The sequence below is a fragment of the Triticum aestivum genome, chromosome 2A (assembly GCF_018294505.1).
Source record: "Triticum aestivum cultivar Chinese Spring chromosome 2A, IWGSC CS RefSeq v2.1, whole genome shotgun sequence".
NCBI lineage: Eukaryota > Viridiplantae > Streptophyta > Magnoliopsida > Poales > Poaceae > Triticum > Triticum aestivum.
The window spans coordinates 610356361-610380010 of record NC_057797.1 but is presented as its reverse complement, the minus strand read 5'-3'; positions in this window follow the sequence as shown (position 1 = coordinate 610380010).

Below are 23650 nucleotides of genomic sequence, written 5' to 3'. Positions count from 1 at the left end.
TGCCTCTGGATGAACAGGACCCCGATCGATCGAGTCGGTTGGGGCTGGATGAACAGGACCCCGTGGAGGGCTGGATGAACAGGACCACCCCGTGGAGGGCAGGATGAACAGTAGATGGTGGAGGGTTGGATGAACAGTAGCCCCTGGAGGGGTGGTTGAACAGGAGCCCGTGGAGAGGGCTGGTTGAACAGTATCTGGTGGAGTAGCGCGCGGTGGAGGCTGGATGAACAGGAGCCCTTGGATGAACAGTCGCAGGTGGAGTCTGGAGGAGGTCGACAGTGGATGAACAATAGCCCGTGGAGGCTGGAGGGGGTCGACGGTGGAGATGGACAGTATCCCGTGGAGTCCCGTTTTGCGGTACGCCACACCCCTCCCGATGAATAGGACCCCTGTTTCGACCGTAGCGGTCCAACACAAGTCCGTTTCCTCCGTTTTGCGGTACGCCACACCCCTCCCAATCAATAGGATCCCCGTTCGACCGTAGGAGGTCTGTTTCCTCCGTTTTGCGGTATGCCAGACCCCTCCCGATGAACAGGATCCCGTTTTGAACGTGGCTGGTCGAACACAAGGTTGTTTCCTCCGTTCTGCGGTACACCAGGCCTCGTTTCCATCGGTTGTTCCGTCCAAGCCCTCCCGATGAACACGACGACGCATTCCGTTCCGACCTAGCCGGTTGGCTCCTCATGAACACGACGACGACGCAGTTTCTCCATTCTGACCCAGCCATGTACACGAGCCCTGGCCGTACGTATGCGCGAGTAGACGTTTGAGACCCTGCCTGTATGTACGTATGTGGCCATATTTTCTTTCTTGCACACTGGCTGATGTACGCACGTGTACATGCTACGTGCGCGCCTCTACTATGACACGTGCGCGCCTCTACTATGTAAGTACACGTTCGCGACCAGAATGACAATGCTACGTACGCTTCGACCAGGTGGGTCCCAACTGTCAGGCACTTCCTTGCGTGCGAAGATGTAGCTGGTGGGTCCCATCAGTCAAGGGGGCGAATCATTTTTTTTTTGCCCGGACGCACTTCCTTGCGTGTGAAGATGTAGCTGGTGGGTCCCAGCAGTCAGGGGGAAACGTTTTTTTTGCGAAATACGGTGGCCCGTCCGGTGGGTCCCCGCTGTCAGGTGGAGGAATAATTATTTTGCACGAAATAAGGAGGCACTTCCTTGCTGCGGCCGTGGACCCAGCTGTCAGCCTCTCCACGTGTAGTCCATGTTCGATGGAAGCCGTTCCTTGACCATGTTGACCACGTCGCGCCGAGAGCACCAGGGCGGTGGACGACGGCGAGGCCTAGGAAGGGGACGACGCAAAGCCGGGGAAGACGCGATAGTGGAAGCCCACGCGGAGAGGAGTATGAGGGTTCACTGGTTTGGCTGCCGTGTGAGGCTGCCGTCGCTGCAGGGCCTGGCCAGCGGTGGGAATAGTAGGGGCGGTGAGGCCTCCGCGGCAGCACAGCCGGCCACGGGAGGCAGGAGCATGCGGCACGACCGGCGCTGCTTTGGGCGGCTGGAGCAAGAAGACCAGAGGTTGAAGAAGCACTACGGTCGTTGGATGGACATCGTACGGTCACTGGAGCTAGAATCGTTCATATTGACTAAGTTGACAAAGCACTCCGTCCCCGTCAACTTAGTAGGCCCACAAGAGCCTCCCACCAAGGTGGGTCCCGACCAGCAGAGGGAGTATTCATTTTTTTTGTGCGTAATAAGGAGGCACTTTCGGTGGGTCCGAGCTGACAGCGGGGGGAACATTTTTTTTTGTGCAATACGGTGGCCCGTCCGGTGAGTCCCAGCAGTTAGGGGGGAAACATTTTTTCGCGAAATACGGTGGCCCGTCCGGTGGGTCCCTGCTGTCAGGTGGAGGAATCATTATTTTCCACGTAATAAGGAGGCACTTCCTTGCTGCCGTCATGGACCCAGCTGTCAGCCTCTCCACGTACTGTCCACGTCCGATGGAAGCCGTTCCTTGACCACGTTGACCACGCCGCGCCGAGAGCACCAGGGCGGTGGATGACGGGGGGCCTAGGAAGGGGACGACGCGGAGCCGGGGAAGACGCGGCAGTGGAAGCCCACTCGGAGAGGAGTATGAGGGTTCACTGGTTCGGCTGCGGTGTGAGGCTGCCGTCGCCGCAGAATAACAGGGGGTGTGGGTGAGTAGAGGGATAGCCTGGCCTGCGGTGGGAGTAGTAGGGGCGGTGAGGCCTCCGCGGCATCACAGCCGGCCACGGGAGGCAGGAGCATGCGGCACGACCGGCGCTGCTTTGGGCGGCTGGAGCAAGAAGACCAGAGGTTGAAGAAGCACTACGGCCGTTGGATGGACATCGTATGGTCACTGCAACTAGAATCGTTTATATTGACTAAGTTGACAAAGCCCTTGGTACGCATTAACTTAGTAGGCCCACAGGTCAGCCTCCGAAACGGTGCGCCCAGATGTCAGGGGGGAATCATTTTTTGGGCGGCTGAAGCAAGATATCCGAGATTGAAGAAGAAGCACGACATCCGTTGGATGGACATCCAACGGCCACAACTGCGAGAACTGTGTGTTGTTGACAAAGCCTTGCATACGCGTGAACTTAGTTTTTTTTAGGGGACGCGTCAACTTAGATGGCCCACAAGTGTGTGGCAGAGAACATATAGCCCATTTGCGCTTTGTAAGAATGTACAACCCATTTTTTAATTGTAATGGAATTTACTACAACCCATTTACAGTTTTTTAAAAGTATAACCCATTTTCTAGCTAGGACAACGATTAATAATTTCGACCAACCGCTCAAAACAAAATTCAAAACAAATTCCCACATTGTTATGGGATCCGAAATATTTTTATCCTAAATTTCTAGTAAGATTAAATATAATTTCAAAATAAAGTTCTATTGCGCTAAAATCCAACGAAATATTGCGCGTGCAACAAGTAATGAAATTAAAATTTTCAAATTCCAAAAATAATATATTTTTTAAACTAATTACGCGTTTGGTGCATTTTTTATAGTTACTGCCCAGTTATTATAATTGCATCCTATTTATTATTTCTTAAAGTCCACTTTCTTGTTAAGCCTAATGCATACCTCCTAGGAAAGTTTGTACCCCAGCAGGGCGGAGAATAATAAGTTGACCCGGATATTGTGTACAACTATTGGCCCAGTTGCATTGTTGATGTTGAAAAAAAAGGCATGTGTAGTACAGTATAACCTAACATGGCTACTCAGCCCACATTCAGCGACGCTGGAAAGTCCCAAACAAGGCTTCTGTATAACTTTTTGAAGTCACTGAGCTCAATTAATAACTTAAGAAAAAAGTTAGATTGCAGTGGAACCTAATTAAAAGTTGTGACGAGCAAAGAAATGATTCAACGGGTCCCACTTGTGCGTGTGTGCGTGTGTGCGCGTGTGTGTCTGTGTGTGAGAGAGAGACCCATCGGTCGATGCTCGTAAATACATCTTTCAGCCATATGCATTGCTGATGCTCAGTAAAAACTTATATAGTTGACATAATCATATAGAACATCATAGCACACTGAACTTGCATTCAAAAATTTCAGGCACGCGGCACAATCAGGATGGAAGCAGTGGATCGCTACGGGTAGGGCTATGTTGAAACCAACGAACTCGTACATAACGGTTCATCCCTTGAATGTTGTGCAAAGAAAACAGACAGACAACACAATAAGTTCTGCTAGCACATTAAGTTGACGTACAGCCCTTTCTAAAAAAAGTTCAGGTACAAAATTAGAACAGGTCACAATCAAATGTACTGGCACATCAGTGCTTCACACCCATAGCTCGGATTTAACTAGTATCTGACAAGATTCAGTTGTTACCTCAAATTAGAGCACATCCAGGCAGCCAGCCCTGCCTCTTCTCCCAAAGAAGCAGTGGCCTCCGCCGCGCGATGGAGTAGGCCCTGTGCCATCCATCGTTCCGAGCAACACGGGGAAAGTCTGACGTTGACTCCTGTAATGGACGTCGTCGACGGACCCTGGCACCAGCGGCGGCGGCAGGACTTCGATTGATGGATTGACCACTTCTTCGACATGCACGAACACTCGATACAGGTACATCCCTAACATGGTCCGCGGCGGCCTTGGTGGCGACGAATAGTACAACCCCGGTTCCTGCACCGGTATCTCAACACCAATCACCTTCGGTATGGTGGACGGCTTCTTCATCCATGCCATAACCGTCAGAGCCCAGCTGTCTGGAGGAACAAACATACTTACGAGCTCACCTCCAAGGTCGTTGATAAGCTCATTCATGGACTCGCTGTTCCAAGCACGTCGAGGCATGCCGTGGAAGGTAAGCTTTGTTAAAAACTCAAGCTCAGAGGGCACCGAGCCCCATCCTGGGTGCCACCGATCAAAGCTCACCAGCGCGCCATCGCAGAACAAACGCCGGGAAGATTCGAACACACGACTGCAGTCGAAAGTTGTCCAGAACCTGACGAAGAAATCAGCCGGTGGCGGACAGACTTCGACGAGCAAGTCACTTATTTGGATGTCGTGCGCAATGCCAAGAGCTTTGACAAGGTCGTCCGGCGAGATGGGAGGCCGGTCGCCGTTGATGGTTACCATCAGCACTTTGCCGGCAAACTGGTCGTCAAGCGCCGCCATGCCACTGTTGAGCGACAGCACGCAGCGACCGAAGGCAGGACGGACCTCAGGATCTCTGGCTCGGAGATCCGCGTTGACCGGCGACATGATAGTGAGCTTGAGTACAGGGAGTACAGGAGGGGGATTTGGGGGAACTGGAGTAGGAATCGAGATTCCAGAGGTGGGGGAGGGCGGGAGATTGGGGATGAAAAGGTAGCTTGAATTTCGAACACGCGCCAATATGCTCTCGGTGCGCAAGCGCACGAAAACACCGGTGGCACCCACATGTCGGCCTAAGAGTCCTTATTCTTTCTTTTTGGAGAGCCCGGCCTTTTTTGAGGATCTTTTGAGAGCCTAGCCCGAGAGTCATTGACCTGTTTGGCATTGCGTTACTACTCGGCCCATATTCAACGACACCTCACTGGCCCAAACAAGTGTACATCATCGAAAAGACACTGAGCTCAAATTATATAACTTGAAAAAAGGAGATACACTCTGAACACTGGAGAATGGTGATGCCCTCATTTAGCCCACCAGTAGTTCGAGACAATAAATAGTTCTAAACAATGACATATACAACATTCAAACGCTGACTAGTGACTACTACTGACATAAACAGCAAGACATGATAGTTCATAAGAAGTCTTGCTACACCACCAAAACGCACCCATCTGCAGCGCTCAGACTCTCGTGATCCAGACGAGAATGACATTCTAAACAGAGGCAACTATTACATAGTAAGAGTGACATAGACGAGGATGACGAAATGACAAGGAATGTGCATAACAAAAGAAAGAACTGCCCATCCAGAACAAGCAGCAAAGACAACAAAGTCATTCGAAGAGATGATCCAATGCCATCATAATTTGCAGCCCCGCTTCAGCGACCAATGATCCGGAGACACCAGTACTCCACCCTTTCGACGCAACAGCCCAATTACCTATCAACCTGAAGGCTTGAACCACATCACTGCCTGTCGTAATTGAGACATCCAAGGATCAAAGTTAATCCGGATGCCTTTGTCATTCTCACCTTCTTTTGGCTGCAGGCTGTATCGTTGACAATCAGGGGAGTTTGCTCCCGAACTCCTAGGGCTCGCCGTGTAGACACAGTTTTCCATAGCAAACAGAGCCTCTCTGCCATCAAGGTCCTTGCCAACGGTGATCTCCTGGTTAATCGGATAATTGAGTCCGAGAAACAGAGAGTGTGAACCAAGGCTGTTTACCCGCCTCCAACTAAAAAATCCTGAAGGCCCCAACAAGCTGGTATCCTGCTCATAGACGTAACAGCCACTGTCCGGATACTCACGTATTTCACGGTGCTTGTATACAGTGGGGTTTTTGCAATATAACTTTTCCGGCTCATGTGTCCGAATGATCATCAGTCTTTTGCCGTCGTCTGATCGAGCGAGGAACCAGTTGTGCTTCCCTGTTTTTGGCAAAGGTGGTGTGATTACAAAGGGCAGTAACTGTAGGGACACTGCATCATATCAAAAAGGACAGGCATTGTTAATGTAAGATCAGCATTGTTCAGAGTATGAGTAGGATAATGCAAGAAACAACATTGATATGTCCCTGTTGGAACTGGGAGGAAAATACAGGGAAATGTATACTGGGTTCGAAAATATAGAAGTGCCATGCATGGTTATACTCATGTTATCTCGCAATCGATTCTTCACAGGAAACTACCATGTCATGCATGTTATGGAATCATGTTCTGTCCTCACAAACAAATTCTTCAAGGTAACTAACAGACCATGCATTGTTATATACTCGTGTTCTGTGGGCAAAATTTTTGTGAGGATATTATTCTAGCCATTGATTGCTGAAGGGCGAATATAGGTATGTACACATGGTAAGCATTACAGGATTTCACTACTTCCAAATATAGAGTTCTCCATATGCACATTTACTTCCCTAATGTATGGTTAGATGAAACCAACAGTGTGGTGCATGTTTCTACATCATGAAAATGAGGAAACCAACATGGCCATTGATACACACTCATATTTAGTAGTAGTATATAGATTACTGTAAAATAAGGAGAATATCCATATATTCCTAACCGTTTGATTATTCAGGGGTACAAATTGGCTGTAATGACATGATCACAATCGCATGAATTAACTCATTCCAAATATAGCTGATTTCCGGCGTCTCTAATACATTGCCATAGTTCTACTCAAATTCTGCTCAAACAGGGATATGCCAATCATCACAAAAAGTTCAAACAGTGTCATGGCGTCATCATTAACATGAGACGGAAACAACTTACACGCGCCGTCCCAGCAATACGTGGTGCCATCTGCTTTGTCGATCGCGTAGATGATGCCATTGTGTTCAATAGCATCACAGAAGTGTGTATCAGCTTTGACGATGATCCACTGCGAGCTGAGTTGTCTCCAGCTAAAGAAGGCACCGGCGTAAAGATAGGCGAGTCCGCGGTCGAACAAGGCAATTAGCTTGAAGTCTGCGTAATTCGCATGTCGTGTGGGCACTTGGCAGATTACAATCTTCTGCAAAACAAGGTCCGTCCAACTGACGTGGTAATCTAGATGACTAGGACCGCGATGGTAAAACTCTATATAATCCAACGGAGGAAGGATAATCTCATGGGAGGTCTGGAAGTTCATGAGCACCAACTTTTTACCGTCTTCTCTGAAGGCAGCCATCCAGTGGGAGTTCATGCCGACCCAGTACATACCTGCCAAGAAGTTTCGGGCGATGGTGATCGGATCGAAGTCGAGGGAAATGATGTACGGCGACCCACTACATACCTGCAAAGAAGTTTCGGCTAATGGAGATCGGATTGAAGTCGAGGGGCATCATGTACGCCTCCGTATCATGGTGAGCCAATCTCGCAAGACCAGATAGCAGCAAGCAGGGTGTCTTGAAAAGCTTTGGCCTCGCTTCGATGATGGCCGTGTGCATGCCCCTCGAGCATGCAGCCAGCCGCAGGGCGCTCAACATATCCATACACGAACAACAGAGGTCGAGGACGTCACTGGGGAGATTGCTCCAATCGCGGCTCATATGGATCCTGCGCGGTTCGCGTTCGGCCATGGTGGAGTTTGGAAGGTGGGGTTTTGGGGGGCTTGATTTACGGGGGAGAAGGCTGTCGGTGCTGGAGCGGCTAGCGAGGGAATAGTGGTACTGGGGGAGGCGAGCGAGGCGAGGGTATGCGGGGGCACAGTGAGATAATGAAGAGTGACCTCAGGATCTCCGGCGAGACGGAGATGGAGATGGAGTGGTGCTAGGGGAGAGGGAGACGAGGCGAGGCATGCTATACAGCGGCGGTGACTGTGACTGCACAGTGCACATGGTGAGGCTGACTTTGGTAACCAGGACACGCCGCCTGGACTGGTGTCACCTCGGGCGCAGGGTCTTGTCACTTCACTGTGAGGACCGGATGAATAATAGTATTTTGACCATCAAGTGTACCACAGTTGTACTACTAGTAGTAGTAGGAGTAGTAGGAACATGAGTACACTCCCGTGCTAGCATGCCTTTGGGTTCACTTCATCCTCCAGCTATCATCCATATTGCGAGCAGAACCAAATTCTCGTGCATGCAGAAGCGCGAAGAACGACTTTTCTTTTTTGAGGATAACCGCATATTCCTTAACCATAGTAGGAACATGAGTAGTACTCCCTCCATTCCTCTTTTGTCTGCACATAACTTTTTCAGTATTTCTCTAATTAGTTTGCGTATATACCCTTTTGCATGCGCCCATTTCCCTCCATGCCTCGCATTCACAGCATTAATTAGCGTACGCATGAGCAGCTGCAGCCAGACTCCAGCCAATAAACTGCAGCATACGAGTGGGTCATTCTGTGACCGTGGGAGAGAGAAAAGGCAACTAAAGAGCCCGTCCAATCCATTGCATGCAGCAGTCAAACCACCGCAGCTCTCCTCATGCATGTGCATAACTTCTCCCATTTACTTCTCCATCGGGAACCGATTTTCCTCGGCTTTTTCACTACTCCTTGATCTTCATTTGCATCCAAACCACACTGCATTCACATTGTTTTAACCTCTTCACATCCTCCTGGAGTAATTCCGAAGCCCCTATAAATAATCATATTCTTTAGTTAGACTAGACATCTAATCCTAATTCTCCAAACCATAGCCCTCCGGTCCAGCGGTTCCAAATGGCGAAAGAGATCGAGATGCAGGTTTTTAGCGTCCAACATGTCCTCGTCGAAGGCTCGTTGAGCATAGTTGCCACAGTCACCGACCACCCAAGGGTTGTTCGGAAGTGGATCAACAATGTATCCAACTCCCTCCAAAAGGTGGAGATGAATGTCATCGGTCTCGACGCAGAGTACACGGAGCGTGCCACTGGGAAGATCCAACGCGCCGCTGTCCTTCAGCTGTGCCTCGAAGATGATGTTTTGGTGTACCACATCATACACGTGCCCTCCATACCAGGTGAGCTTCACGATTTCTTGTCTCGGGAGGACATATACTTCTGTGGGGCAGCCATCGCAGGGGACAAACAGAAGTTGGAGCCGTACAACCTTGATTTGAAAAGCATCGCTGACCTACAAACCAGAATAAAATTCTTGTAGAAGATTGTGATAAACCGACACCATCCCTATTCGACGTAGCAAATTTTGTGCTTGGAACAAATCTTTAGAAGGGTGACGAGACGCTGGCATTAAGGTCATCTGGATGGGAGAATTATCCCTTGACGTACGAGCGGATAAAATATGCTGCCCTCGATGCCCGTGTGAGTTTCGAGATAGCTGCAAGGTCCAGAGAGCTTGTTGCGAAGCCGTCTCCCACAGAAAATGAGAAGAAGAAGAAGAAGAAGAAGAAGAAGAAGAAGAAGAAGAAGAAGAAGAAGAAGATGTTGCACCAGCAGCAGGGCATTATGGATGGATGAACTATTTCCTCTCTTGTAAAAAATATTCCCTCTCTATGTATATTGATATAGATGGACTATTTCGATGTTGTGCATGTCTTTGGAACAAGTAGTAGCGTGGGTACGCTTGACTATAAGGAACTATTTATCCGCCTAGCTTTCTCTACTACTCCTTCGGTCCTTCCAGTGATCGGTATGCAATGCATGTGTTCGTAGACATGACAACTTGTCCATGGAAGTTCAACGACGATGACCATCACGTTTCATACAGTGCCACTCGTGATTCCCATGACGCCGCTCCAACCCACGGCACCACGTCCCCCGACGTGCGCCTCACCCCTCTCGGCCGCACCGCCCCTCTGCTTTTGTGTGCATGACATGTGGGCCACCTTAAATGCGGCGAGCATCAAGTTTCTACCACAGCCACCCACGACACCGCATGAACCCATGACACCACACGTCCCCGACCTGCGGCTCACCCCTCTCGGCCCCACCGGCCCTCTAAATTTGAATTTGAAACTTATAAAATGAAAAGATTCAAAACAAATAAACTGGGAGAGAGGGAGTATATCGTAGGATGTGTCCCATACGAAACAAGTCCCCTGGTTTGTCACCACGGAACATCAAGATGCATTTGTATGAGTAGTTTATCTTGGAAAAGGATGAACAAGGGAAGGCCTCTGGAGATAGAGATAGACACTACTACTACCAATGTGTTGGCCCGTGTGTTGCAATGGATCCGAAGTAGTAGAATAATACTTGTTCACGTGCTTGAAATATAAACACTCTAGTTTTGATATACATGTGTTAGTAGACATGACAACATGTCCATGGAAGTTGAACCACGGCGACCATCACGTTTCTTGTTTCTACCACTGCCACACCCACACGCGATTCCCACGACGCCGCTCCAACCCTACCTGTAAACACGACGTCCCCCGACATGGACATGGATCCTCTGACATGGCTATCACTGCCTTACCCTGCCTTTCCTTCGCTAACTGGTGGGACCCACACTTGAGGGTCCCACATGTCAGTGATAGAATGGTAGGATTGTTCACGTCAGGGGATCCTCATCCTCCCGACGTGCGCCTCATCCCTCTCGGCCCCGCCGCTCCTCTGCCTTTGTGTGGATGACATGCGGGCCAGCTGAACTGTGGCAACCGTCAACTTTCTACCACAGCCACACAAGATTGGACGCGGTTTGCCTGCTCCGCTGTTGTGCTCCGATCCGTACTCCCGCACCATCGAATTTTCATCCAGCGGTTGTGACACATTTCGTCCCGGGCATCAATCCTCAGCTGGAGTACTTTTGTACTACAGGTAGTACCCGCCAGTGTGGCCATCTAAACCTCATAACGCCCCGACGCCCAGCTGTGGCACCCTCGCCACGTCCATGCCACTACCGGCCAGTTCATCTCGAACGAGTGAGTCGTGAACCACACCACCACCATGAGAATGTCATGTTCCAGCCGCATTTAAGGTCCGCATGTCATTGACTCATAGGCCGGGCACTAAGCCACTGAAGTTCGGTCCCGTGGGCCCCGAGAGGAAAATGTAACTCCCGCGGCAGGCCTTGTGGTGCTCCCGCAGTACGAGCTCGTGCCAAACCCGGAATTTGTTTCTTACTACTACCAACTACTAGTAAGGTACACGTGCATTGCATGCATGAGATTCTGGTGGTTTGTGCATTATGCTTCTACATGTGGAGTCTTCTAGATTCTACATGTGGCAAAATTTGGTGGAATGTAGATGATATCCAACGGCCAGTAGTGCTCGGATTTGCCATCTTTGTACTGTCGGATTGGGTTCATCCAATGACCAACTTTCAAAGTTATGGTTTTATTTGCAGCCTAAGGTTGCCATGCCTAAGCTTAGGTGTGCCACAAGTGTGTTTCGTTGCGTTCTCGTCTCATCATAGTTATTCCCTCTTCATGCATGCTCAACTCAACACCCCTCTTCATGTATGCTCTCTTCATGCATGCTTCTAGTGTATTTGTGCTAATATAGTGTGGACTCATGCACCCTCCATACACTCTGCCAAACACCCAAAAGTGGGTCGAGAAGGGAACTCTTGGGATCATGCACCCTTCATACACCCTACCAAACACACCAGGCATGTGTTTGGTTCATTGCTACACTTGTGGCTTGCCACACTTTTCTAGCTACATGGTCCACATGTGATAGACTCAACTTCTTGCCAAATCTTGCCACACTTGTGGTGGCCATTTTGTTAGCCACATTTTTTGTGGCAGACACACTTTGCCTAAGCTTAGTTGTGGCAAAGTTAGTCATGAATGAAGTTCAACCATGGAGTCTTCTAGATTCTACGTGTGGCAGAATCTGGTGGAATGTAGATGATATCCAACGGCCAGTAGTGCTCGGATTTGCCATCTTTGTACCGTCAGATTGGCTTCATCCAACGACCAACTTTAAAAATTATTCACACACTATATAGGGGGTATAGATATAGATGTGCCGGCCCATTGCAATGGGTCCAAAGTATATTTGTTTAGTGGAGTGCACTCTAAACACATTATCTATTTATTTTTCTCTAACCTTTCGTAGGCATGCAACCAAGCCACATAAGCTTCATGGGTGCCCCCCACATCATATTATTCATACTCCCTCCGTTCCATAATGTAGTGCTTATAGATTTTTTAAAAAGTCAAACCTCACAAACTTTGACCAAGTTTGTGGAGTAAAATATTTACATCTGGAGTGCGAAACATATATCACTAGATTCATCATAAGATGTAGTTTCACATTATATATTTTTGGTATTGTAAATATAAATATTTTTCTCTATAAACTTGGTCAAAGTTTGTAAAGTTTGACTTCTCAAAAAATCTATATGCACTACATTATGGAACGGAGGGAGTACTACGTTGACTGAAAAAAAGATAAATCACCCAAAACAAGATCTTCCCATTTTTTATTCCTACGATGTTGTGCCGTGCATGTACCTACTAGTTGTATAGTGGTAGTACTAGTTGTATCGTACTACAAACTTGGTACTAGTAGGAGTAGAGTAGTACGGAATGCTCCTACTCTATCAACGAGACCCATTTGACACCAAATTTCTTGGCTTCCGTGCTACAGCTAGATCTTCCCCTCGTTTCTGTTTTCCAACCCGGTGGCGGGCGGGGTGCGGTTTACCAATAGTCGGTTTGCTCAACGGCGGTCCCACATGAAAGTGAAAATGCTAGGCAACACGCCTTCCCTAAGCTATGTGTCATGCCGGACGGGCTGTGGAGTACTCCTGATTCCCGGGCGTGTGTGTGGGGAGTGCGACGCGAACACGGCAGGCCTTTTCCTTTTACTAGCAATGTGCCCGTGCATTGCGACGGATCCAAAGTAGTAGAATAGTAGTACTTGTTCACAAACTTGAAAGAAATCACTCTTGTTTTGAGATGCAGATCTAATGGTCAGAAACAACGGATGGCAGACACACCACCATCACTGACTGAGTCTTTTATAGGAGTATATATTTCTCAGGCTATTTTGATGAGGTGAGGGAGGGATGTGGTTGCTTTCAAGATAATAAGGGGTTTTCTGCAAATTAGAGCAGAGAAGTGGGCTATTGTTGCAAAAATACCACAACTTACCTCACAGCCATTAGATGCAGATCTAATGGTCAGAAACGACGGATGGCAGATACACCACCATCACCAACTGAGTCTTTTATAGGAGTAGGAGTAGAGAAACATGTATAAATTGTAACATTTTGGTTCTGCTCCTTGGCACGATCGATAGATAGAAATAACGATTAGAAACGCTAGGGCGGGGCTATTTCCGCCAGATAAGCATGGTACGTAGTAGCTAGGTTGGCGCATCGTCGGTTTGGTCACACACGGTCCGACATGTTCTAGTGTTTCTAGCAAGATGCCTGCGCGTTGCACGAAGTTGATGGAAAAGGTAAGCACAACTTATAAATTGACGGATTGAGTACTAGTTACAGTGATGCATATAATTAAGCAAAGGGATCGCACATGTCGGTATTGACTGGAACGAGAATGCAACAACACAATAAGAATTAAGGCCACGATGATGATGCAATCGCAGTGGTGGTTACAGAAGGCAAGAAGAAAGATGCATCCATCAACGTACAACCTCCTCCTCCTCAACTTAGTGCGCCGGGCCATCAACCGGCGGCTAAGGAGCGGCGGCTTTTGTGGCGAGGTCGAGGTGCTTCTCAACAAAGGCATCCAAGGCTTCCAGTCGGTTGAGGAAGGACAACGTCATAGCGTCCTCACTGGCCTTATAGATACCTATGTACACGATTTGCTCGTACACGTGGATGTGTAGGTCGACGAATTCTTGCAGGGCGAGGCACCTCACGGCGAGCACGACCTCCAGGTGGACATTCTTCGTGGCATTGGCGGGCAGTCGCAGGGCCACCAGTGCTTGGAAGAGGTTCCGCCATGGAGGCCGATTAGGGTGGCAGGCAATGAGGAGCCCGGGCACGCGGGCTGGAGGAGTACGGCAATGTCGTCCGCGAGCTTCTTGAGGACGGTGAACTTGTTGGTGGTGGCAACGATCATCTGGTCCAACTGAGAGTCGTAGTTGGCATCGACGGCGGCCATCCACCAGCCGGTCTCCAACACCGTTTGGAGACGATCCTCGGCGCCATGCCGCAGGCCGACGTCGTGGACCATCTGGCACAGCCGCTGGCCGCTCGCGCGCATCGCCACCATGGGTCTGGAGTGAGCTCTTTTGTGCTTAGTGTAGGTGCTTAGGCAAATGCTTAGGTGCGTACGATGTGGTAGATGCATTGAAATGGAGGAGCGCCTTTATATGAGGGCAAACTGTGTTGCATTCACATTGTGCAGCCTCTTTTCCTGGTCCTCCTCCCATTACTTCCCTCATGCATTAATTGAAGGAGGATGCATTGGCCGTTCAACATTTCGGGAACCGCTACTCCCTCCCTCGTCTGCATTAAAGTCGTATCGGGAACTGCGCCGCCCGCTCTCAAATCGAATAGTACTGCGCCGCCCGCTGCACGCCCGGCTGAACACGCCTCCTTGCCTCCATCAAACCCCTCCGTTAAACCCGCATGCAAACCGAGAAACCTACTTCGGCCACACGTCCATTCATGAGCGGGCCGGAATTAAACGCAACACCGGTCGAGCTACTCCTGTCCGCCCTTAGTTTAAACGAGGCCAGACACCGGCCAAGCTCCTGCCGTTCGCCCTCTATTTACACGAGGCCAGACAGACAGCGGGAAAGAATCGCACCCCTCCTCCGCTCCCCCATCTCCTCCTTCACCATTTTCTCTACTCTTCTGATGGCTTCCGAGGAGCCGTTCTCCGGCATATTACTCGGCTGGGTGGCCCACTGAGCCCTCCGGATATGGGCGAGGCCGCTCGGTGCTTCACCAACCTCGCTTGGCCCGACGGAGCCAGTTGCCGCCCCAAGCAGGCGCGTGGTTCAACAACTCGCTGCTCCAGTTCAGATCGATGAGGAGTGGTGAGTTTCTCCACGCCGGCACGGCAGCGAGCGCACTGGTACGGGCGTCGTCGCTGCCGCGTCATACTGCGCCACCAGTGTCTGCGGTGCCGCGCCTCCCGTGTCTGTGGGCGCGCCTCCCGTGCCTGTGGTGGCGCCATGCAGGCAGAGACAGAAGCCAGGTGCGTGGAGAGCGACGAGTCGGTGGCCAGCTTCTCCATGTCCGCCGCCATCATCGAGGAGAAGTAGAACACGGGAGGCCACCGCCGAGGCGACGACTGCGCATTTAGGTGGTTTCTTTTCTTCTTCGTCTCTTCCGAGGACCTTCATCAACCCCGCAAAGTGTCTGCCGGACATGAGGAAGACAAAGGGATCCGCGGGTGGCCATTTAGATTATGTACTCCCTCTCCAGCTGGCGGAATTTTTTTTGTTCTGCGAATGGATAAATTGTATGTATCTATAACTAAAATAAGTCTAGATACATCCACTTCTAGGACAAGTATTTCCGGACGGAGGGAGTATTAATTATACCAAGAGAGCCAGATTGGCAGCGCTTAGTTCATGTAAATGTAATGAAATCCATCATGTTTATATGAAGATCTGGCTTTTTTATACGAAATCCTTCATGCTTATATGAAATCATTCCGTGTTTGCACGAGTTTCATCTAGTTGGTTAGAGTTGTGAAAATGTATGCCGCTGGCGTTTGATATCGTCCTCCGCGGAAGGAAGCGGGAGGAAATTTGGCGGATGCCGTTGGAGATGCTCTTATGCTGGAAATAATAGAGTGACATCCAATCCATTTGAGTTAATTGCGTGTATGATTGTCCCTCTACAAAAATTTAATTGCATGTACAGTGTACACGTGACTTGCAACGTGGCTACAGCTTCATACAGAAAGTTAAAAAGAAACAAGTCCATCCTTAATATTGTATTCTAAGTACTCTGTGGGTTCCACTGTCAGTACAGTAGCGAAAGAAGTATATATTAAATAAGTAATATATAATATAAAAATCTAAAGTGAAAGACAGAATTCGAACTCATGTCATTGCGTTGCGAGCATCCGGGGCTAACCAGTCCAGCACATTTTTCTTGTAGACCATGCTGGAGATATATCTCCATGTCTACTCTTATACTCCATCTGTTTCTAAATATTTGTCTTTTTCAGATTTCAAATGGACTACCACATACGGATGTGTATATAGACATATTTTAGAGTGTAGATTCACTCATTTTGCTCCATATGTAGTCACTTGTTGAAATCTCTAAAAAGACAAATATTTAGGAACGGAGGGAGTAGAAAACAGAGTTGGTGATGATGGTGTGCGTGCCATCTGGCAATATAGGCCGTCGGATTTATATCTAACGGATAAGAAGAAAACTATGGCAATTTTGCAAAAATATACCCACACCCCTCTCCGCGTTCACAAATACGGCCTTCCCTCATTCATCCTTTTCTCTCACAAGATAAACTACTCATACAAATGCATCTTGATGTTCTGTGCAACGCACGGGCATCTAGCTAGTTTCTTTTAAAATAGTTACTGCGATAATTGGGTTGAAGTGATATATTTTATGTGTGCCCCGAATGATTTCAGATTCACTAGTAGTAACAAAGAAAAGGTTGCCTTGTCAATTAAGAGAAAACAGGGTGAAAACTATCACATGAGGCCGGTAAAAACGAGGCACACTGGGTTTAGCGTCATCGTTACTACAGCTGTGCGCGCGCGAGAAGTCTACATATCGAGGGGGCTACTTAGCGAGGCACAGAGACACAATGTTTGAGAGAGAAACCAATTGACATATTATGATTAGATCGAGTTGTCACCCTTCTGCTATCATTGTTGGGGTGGGGGGAGGGGAGGGAGCGAAAGACATATCGAGAATGTGCGCGGTAGGCACAGAGGCACAACTAGCAAGTGTGTGTATGTGTTTGAAAGAGGAGTAGATAGATTACTATCAAGATCGAGGTGCCGCCCTACTCCTTCGGTGTCGGGTAGTGTGTGTGCGTGTGTGTGTGTGTGTTTGAGAGAGAAGCCAGTTGATAGATTAGTATCAAGATCGAGGTGTCACCCTACTCCTTCGGTGTTGGGAAGTGTGTGTGTGTGTGGTTGTGTGGGTGTGGGTGTGTGTGTCGGGGGGCAGTGACACTTACATATCCCTACTCTTATAAAAAACAGAGTTGGTGATGATGGTGTTCCTGCCATCCTGCAATATAGGCCATCCGATTTATACCCGACGGATAGGAAGGAAACTATGGAAATTTTGCAAAAACATACCCACACCCCTCTCCGCATTTGCAAATAAGGCATTCCCTCATTCATCCTTTTCTCCCACAAGATAAACTACTCATACAAATGCATCTTGGTGTTCGGTGCAACGCATGGGCATCTTGCTAGTAGGGAGAAGGAGTTTGTGTGACACATATCTGGCTATATTAAGGGATAGGTAGATAGCATTTGTGCGAGACATACTTAAAGCATCATGAAGATAAACAAAATTGTGTGCATGCAAGTGCCGGAAAAAATGAAGCGAGAAACAATGTGTGTGTGTGCGCGTGCGTGTGTGTGTGAGAGAGAGAGGGGGGGAGAGAGCGAAATCTCAAAACAAAAGGTGCTCTGCTGGAATCCCATTATATGTATTCATATGGTTCCGAAACTCGAGTTAACCTTAGGCATATGTGTGAGAGACATTATTATACTTTGAGACATTAGTGGTTGTGGGTGGGCGGAATTAAAGGGGTGGGCATGTTCGATGGAGAGAGTGTGTGTTTCTGTGTGAGAGACTTGTAGGATGGAGTAGAAAGACGAATTCTAACCTTGACAGAGGGAGAGAAATACACGAAGTGCGCGTGTGTGATTTCGATGCCCATAGGGAAATGAGATATGTATGCGTGTGAGAGAGATTGCACAATTCATTCACGTATCACTATCTACGATCGTGGACATGCATCGCTTGAACATAAATCAATATCTACTTCGTATCGTGGCCAAAGGTACAATATTGATTCAACGCTATAAAGATTGGACACTCACGTATCACTTTTTTCTATTTAAATAAACCTTTTCAGTTGTGCATGCCAAAGTTACAGTGATGTTTCTTCAAACAACCAATGTAGCTATCATGTACATGCACCATTGTTACTCTTGCATTCAAAATCATTAGTCTTGGATGATTTAAGGTTCTATTATGAAGTAATATATGTAATATTCATATATGAATTCAATGGGTACGCAATTTATGAAATGGAGGCTATGTAATCATATGAGATGACACTTTTAAGTAGCGGACTTCAATGTGCATTTCTTTTTGTGCGCCTCTACACTAAGACATCAATGCATTATGTTTAAAGTAAATAATCAATTGCACTAAATTATCTATTTACACGAGAAATACATAGGCTGAGCATTTGATCCCTTTTTTGTGAACGCGCCACTACACCCATACGATTGGCCGCGCTCGTGTGAACGTCCAAGTTATCGGCGCATCATCCCGAGTTACTGTCTTTTTTTCTGGGGTGGACTTCACACCAGTTATTAACTACTGACGCGTGCCCCGTGTACATAGTCTCGCATGACCTTCCCGCTAGCACGGTCCAAAATTAGTTGAAACTGGATACAGACGATCCCGCGAGCGGCAAAATCTCTTGCCTCCTTCTAAAATTTCCGCCACCTTGGTCTTTAGCATGCGAAATTCCCCTTTTGTCCTTGGTGCATGAAAACCAACAGTTACAATACCGCCCTCATCTACATAATAGGTCAGGGCTGCTTTGGTAACTTCCGGTTACCCCACTACGCGGCACCCCCATTTCCTCTCCCCTCCCGCAAAAACGACTAACTCCACAGCATCAGAGCATCTCACATCACGCCGTCCGTACTTCATCGGCCTTTCTCCCCTCCCCTCTCGAAACCCTAGACTGCTCATCCACCGGCGTACCAAAGCCCATTCATTGCCAGCGGCGTCCACCTCGCTGAATCTGCTTCTGCGGCCGCATCTAACCCTCCCAGCTCCCCTAGAAACAAGTAGACTGCTCATCCACCACTGTACCACAGCCCATTTAGTGTCGGCCTTGTCCACGGCGCCGGATCTGCTTCGCCGGTACTCTCGTCAACCGTAGTGCATCTGCAGTGGCTCATTCGTACTCCCCACCGGAGACGCTTCGTCCACCCCCACCCCCCGGAGCCACGCCACCGATGCCCCCGTCGACGGCCTCTGATCCTCTTCACCGACACCTTTCTCAACCCTACCAGAGCCGCTTCGCCGACACCATCATCAACCCCACCGGAGTAGCTTCGCCTATACCATTTTCAACCCTACCGGGGCCGCTTTGCCAACTCACAAGTCCACGGCCTCGGATCCGCTTCCTCGCACCCTCATCCAACCTACCGGAGCAGCTTCTGACGCCCCGCCCACGGCCGCAGATCCGCATCATCAACACCATCCTTAACCCAACCACCGAAGCAGCTTCACCTACGCCCTCGTCCACGGCCACAGATCCGCTTCACCCACACTGTAGTCCACCCTACCGGAGCAGCTTCACCTACGCCTCATCCACGGCCATAGGTCCGCTTCGCCCACACCGTAGTCCACCCTACCGGAGCCGCTCCACAAACACCCTACTCCATGGTTCTAGATCTCCTTACCGGACCCTGACAGCCAGCGCAGCGTCATCACCCTTGACGTTTCTAACCTGATTCCCATTGTCTCGCAAGATGCCAAGCACCCGCCACGACCTAGGTACTTGTCACCTTTAAACCCGTCCAGCATTACTTGCCCGATGTACTTCAAATATACTAACAGGTCATTGTTACCTGTTATGTGATACGTCTCCAACGTATCTATAATTTTTGATTGCTCCATGCTATATTATCTACTATTTTAGACATTATTGGGCTTTATTATCCACTTTTATATTATTTTTGGGACTAACCTATTAACCGGAGGCCCAGCCCAAAATTGCCATTTTTTTCCTGTTTTAGGGTTTCGAAGAAAAGGAATATCAAACGGAGTCCAAACGGAATGAAACCTTCAGAAACATGATTTTCTCATCAGATAAGATCCAGGAGACTTGGACCCTTCGTCAAGAAAGCCACGAGGTGGTCACGAGGGTAGGGCCCCCCCCCCCAGGGCGCGCCTCCTGCCTCATGGGCCCCTCGAAGCTCCACCGACGTACTTCTTCCTCCTATATATATCCACATACCCCCAAAACAATCGGGGATGGAGCCAAAAACCTAATTCCACCGCCGCAATTTTCTGTATCCATGAGATCCCATCTTAGGGCCTATTCCAGAGCTCCGCCGGAGGGGGCATCGATCACGGAGGGCTTCTACATCATCATCCAAGCCCCTCCGATGAAGTGTGAGTAGTTTACTTCAGACCTACGGGTCCATAGCTAGTAGCTAGATGGCTTCTTCTCTCTTTCTGGGTCTCAATACAATGTTCTCCCCTCTCTTGTGGAGATCTATTCGATGTAGTCTTATTTTTGCGGTGTGTTTGTTGAGACCGATGAATTGTGGGTTTATGATACAGTCTATCTATGAATAATATTTGAATCTTCTCTGAATTCTTTTATGTATGATTCGTTATCTTTGCAAGTCTCTTCGAATTATCAGTTTGGTTTGGCCTACTAGATTGGTTGTTCTTGCCATGGGAGAAGTGCTTAGCTTTGGGTTCAATCTGGCGATGTCCTTTCACAGTGACAGAAGGGGCAGAAAGGCACGTATTGTATTGTTGCCATCGAGGATAACAAGATGGGGTTTTTATCATATTGCATGAAACTATCCCTCTACATCATGTCATCTTGCTTAAGGCGTTACTCTGTTTTTAACTTAATACTCTAGATGCATGCTGGATAGCGGTCGATGAGTGGAGTAATAGTAGTAGATGCAGAATCGTTTTGGTCTACTTGTCTCAGACGTGATGCCTATATACATGATCATACCTAGATATTCTCATAACTATGCTCAATTCTGTCAATTGCTCAACAGTAATTTGTTCACCCACAGTAGAATACTTATGCTCTTGAGAGAAGCCACTAGTGAAACCTATGGCCCCCGGGTCTCTTTCTCATCATATCAATCTCCATCACTTTATTATTGCTTTGCTTTTACTTTTTTACTTTGCATCTCTATATCAAAAATACCAAAAATATTATTTATCATCTATATCAGATCTCACTTTTGTAAGTGACCGTGAAGGGATTGACAACCCCTAAGCGCGTTGGTTGCGTTGAGCTATTGTTTTTGTGTAGGTACGAGGGACTCGAGCGTAGCCTCCTACTGGATTAATACCTTGGTTCTCAAAAACTGAGGGAAATACTTACTCTACTTTGCTGCATCATCCCTTCCTCTTCGGGGAAATCCTACGCAGTGCTCAAGAGGTAGCAAGAAGAATTTCTGGCGCTGTTGCCGGGGAGGTTCGCGCAAGTCAAGATTTGACTCCCGACAACGAGCCATTTCTGGCGCCATTGCCGGGGAGTCTGCGCAAAAGTCAACATACCAAGCACCCATCACAATCCCTATCTCCCGCATTACATTATTTGCCATTTGCCTCTCGTTTTCCTCTCCCCCACTTCACCCTTGCTGTTTTATTCGCCCTCTCTCTCTCTATCCTCCCTCTCTATTTGCCTCTTTTTGCCCGTTTGTTTTTGTTTGCTTGTCGTTATGGCTAGTCTCATATCTTCTCCGTTGTCTCCCGAGAATGAAATTCTAAATTTTAAACAAAGGGAGGGAGAAATCTAAAAGATGCTTGGTATAGAATTTGCAATGCTCAAAATAGATCTACCAGGAAGCAATCTACTTCAGTTCTTCTCCGGAATTTTTATGTAGGTGCTAATCCTTGGTATAGATATATCCTCGATACCATTACCGGAGGGAATTTCTTGGGTAGCCATACTTTTGATTCTTATAATGCTATGTTAGATTTATTTGGCTCACCACCTCTTTTGGTTAATGGAACTATGTTAACTTTAGAGCATGTTATGCAAAGACTTGAAATTATTGAAAATAAAGTTGCTACTATTTAATTAATTGAAAATCTAGATAAAAAGATTCACAATCAAATTACCCAATACGGATCTAAGGTAGGAATGACTTTGAAAAATATTAAGGAAAAGGAACCCATAGTTAATGAGAAAATAAACTTCGATTCTTCTAGAATCGATAAACTTGAGGGTATCATTACGAACTTGGGAACCGCTTTTTCTTCCGTAAAGAATATTCCAAGTCCTCCTACTAAAATTGCCAAGCTTATGTATGTTCCTAAAAATAAGGGTGAATCATCTAGTAAGGAAACTGCGGATCTTAAATCTATAAGTATTCATCCCAATCTTTTTGCTATCATTAAGGAACCAATTACTACAAATGAATTTTTCAATCTCGTGCCTAAGAGTTTGATAATCACTAGAAAGAAAGAAATTCCTAAGGGAGAAAGATTCCTCATTGAAGAATTGCCTACCAAAGATGGCAATACCTAGATCTATTCTTGCTTGTTATGCCTAGCTAGGGGCGTTAAACGATAGCGCTTGTTGGGAGGCAACCCAATTTTATTTTCATTCCTTGATTTTTTTTCTCATGTTTAGTAATAAATAAATTATTTAGCCTCTGTTTTGGTTGTGTTTTTTGTGTTAGTGTTTGTGCCAAGTAGAACCGTCGGGAAGACTTGGGGAAAGTCTTGTTGAACTTGCTGTAAAAAACAGAAACTTTAGCGCTCACAAGAACTGCTGTCATTTTTATTTGGAAAGTGCTATTTAGTTAATTCTTTTCGAAGATGATTAATATATAAATTCCTCACTTCCAGAAATTTATTTTAGAATTTTTGCGGTTCCAGATCTTGCGCTAGCTACAGATTACTACAGACTGTTCTGTTTTTGACAGATTCTGTTTTTCGTGTGTTGTTTGCTTATTTTGATGAATCTATGGCTAGTAAAATAGTTTATAATCCATAGAGAAGTTGGAATACAGTAGGTTTAACACCAATATAAATAAAGAATGAGTTCATTACAGTACCTTGAAGTGTTCTTTTGTTTTCTTTCGCTAACGGAGCTCACGAGTTTTCTACTTTAAGTTTTGTGTTGTGAGGTTTTCCAGTTTTTGGTAAAGATTTGATGGATTATGGAACAAGAAGTGGCAAGAGACTAAGCTTGGGGATGCCCATGGCACCCCCAAGATAATCTAAGGACACCTAAAATCCAAAGCTTGGGGATGCCCCGGAAGGCATCCCCTCTTTCGTCTACTTCTATCGGTAACTTTACTTGGAGCTATATTTTTATTCACCACATGATATGTGTTTTGCTTGGAGCGTCTTTTATGATTTGAGTCTTTGCTTGTTAGTTTACCACAATCATACTTGCTGTACACACCTTTTGAGAGAGCCATACATGATTTGGAATTTGATAGAAGACTCTATGTGCTTCACTTATATCTTTTGAGCTTTATAGTTTTGCTCTAGTGCTTCACTTATATATTTTAGAGCACGGTGGTGGATTTGTTTTATAGAAACTATTGTTCTCTCATGCTTCACTTAGATTATTTTGAGAGTCTTAATAGCATGGTAATTTGCTTAAAATCCTAATATGTTTGGTATGCAAGATTAATAATAAAACTTTCGTATGAGTGCGTTGAATACTAAGAAAAGTTTGATGCTTGATGATTGTTTTGAGATATGGAGGTAATAATATCAAAGTCATGCTAGATGAGTAGTTGTGAAATTGAGAAATACTTGTGTTGAGGTTTGCAAGTCCCGTAG